The sequence below is a fragment of the Octopus bimaculoides genome, chromosome 20 (assembly GCF_001194135.2).
Source record: "Octopus bimaculoides isolate UCB-OBI-ISO-001 chromosome 20, ASM119413v2, whole genome shotgun sequence".
Taxonomy (NCBI): Eukaryota; Metazoa; Mollusca; class Cephalopoda; order Octopoda; family Octopodidae; genus Octopus; species Octopus bimaculoides.
The window spans coordinates 6,137,968-6,140,074 of NC_069000.1; the positions used below are offsets into that span (position 1 = coordinate 6,137,968).

At 35.6% G+C, this 2,107-nt stretch overlaps 1 long non-coding RNA gene across 1 annotated transcript in view; it reads right to left on the reverse strand.

Moving 5' to 3' along the window:
* The window catches only part of LOC128250330 (uncharacterized), a 59,817-nt gene that overhangs the window by 49,139 nt on the left and 8,571 nt on the right, over positions 1–2,107 (reverse strand). The gene's annotated exons all lie outside the window — the stretch shown is intronic.

Below are 2,107 nucleotides of genomic sequence, written 5' to 3' on the forward strand. Positions count from 1 at the left end.
CTCTTTTGGCTGGCGTAGGAATTATTTTTGGTTTCTCAAAATGGACGAATGGTTTGAAGGAAATCTTTCCTTTCAAAATTCTGGGATGAATCAAAGAACAAAAGAAAGAAAGAAAGAAAGAAGGAAGGAAAGGAAGTGCGAAATATTTCATGCAATAAACCAAAAATATTGCTCGTAATAAACGTTCCATGATATCTCCAAAGTTCCAAAGAAAATCCGATTAGGTGTTGGGGTAACGAAGAGAGAATATTACCTTCATAAACGTAATATTTTACCTGTTGGAATTCTTTTCAGAAATCTGTGTTTGGTGAATAAAAGAGCTTAGGTGGGAGTGGAATGGGTGGGTGGGGGGTTGAAGTGGAAGTTGTGGGAAGGGGGAACGGGGTGGTTGTAATTCTTTAATAATTCATTATAAATGGACTGTGATAGGAAAATATATAAAACATTGTGTTTCTGCATGTGTGTTTATGCATATGTGTGTATGTGTGTGTGTGACGTACATACAAATATGTAGACGTGTGTGTGACATACATAGATGCGTGTGTGTGTGTGTATGTATATGTAGACATGTATACTTATGAGTTGCGTGTGTATGCTTGTGTGTGCTAGACGTACACAACTATATATGTATGCCTATATGTGCGTATACATACGCACACACACGCACACACACACACACACACACACACACACACACATATATATATATATATATATATATATATATATATATACATATATATATATACATATATACATTTACATGCATATATTAATATATATTACACACATATGCCTATGAATATAAGTTATGGATATATCTTTATATACATATATATATGTATATATATATATATACACATTCATGTATGTTCATAAGTGCATATATATGCATATATATATACACATGTATACTTATATGTATATATATATATAAGTATATATACACACATATACATACATATATGTGTGTGTGTGTGTGTGTGAGTGTGTGCATATCTCATGCTCAGCGCTTCTAAAGCCAAGGATACAAGACGACTGCAGGAGATTTAAGTCGAAAGAAACGAAACGTAATTTACTAGAAAGGAAATTAATGCTTCTCTCCTTCGCACTCATTCTTTCCTTTCTTCTTTTTTTCTTCTTCATCTTCCACTACTTCTTCTTCTTCTTTCTCTTCTTCTTCTTCTACTTGTTTTCCTGCATCTTTTTTTCCTTTTCTTTTTCTTCCTATTACTTCTTCGTCTTTTTCATCTCATTATCTTTCTTACTGTTCTTCTTTCCTTTTTCTCCTCTTTCTATTTCTAATTCTTGGTTGACCAAACTCTTCTCAACCACTTCCGCCTCCTCTTTCTTCTTCCTCTTCCCTACCTCTTCTTTCCATCCTCCTACTCCTTCTACTTCCTCTTCCCTACACCCTTCTCCTCCTCTTCCGTCTCCTTCCCCTTCTACGACCTCTTCTCTTTCTACTTCTCATTCTTATTCTTATTCTTCTTCCTCTCCTACTCCTTCTTCTCCTCTTCCTTCTCCTTCCTCTTCCCCAGTTCTCCTCCTTCTCCCCTTCTCCTCCTTGTTGTTCTTCTTCTTCTCCTTCACCTACTCCTACTCTCCCGTCTTCTTTTTTGACCCTCTTCTCACATGATAGAATCAGCTGATTTCTCTCGCGCCAAATATGACCTTCTCTTTAAAAAGGTCTTCCAAATGGAGATAGAGAGAGAGAGAGAGGTCAGCTGTAACAGAGACAGCGGATTTGTGGAGAGGTGCGTGGGGGCGTGCAGGCGGGCAGGCGGGCGGGAATAAATACGAAAGTGAAAGTAAAAACGATATTAAAAAAAAGCAATAAAACATAGATAAAAAGACAGTTATATAAGTAGAAACACATGAACAGCAACAACAACAACAGCAACAATGATACATCAGAGAATAAAAGAAGAATAGTTACACACACACATACACACACATATACATACATAAACGTGTATATGTATTCATAGAGACACATATATACACTCTCATATACCATATATAGATATAAATACACTTACGTACAATCTCTCATGCACACACACACACACACACACACATATATATATATATATATATATATATA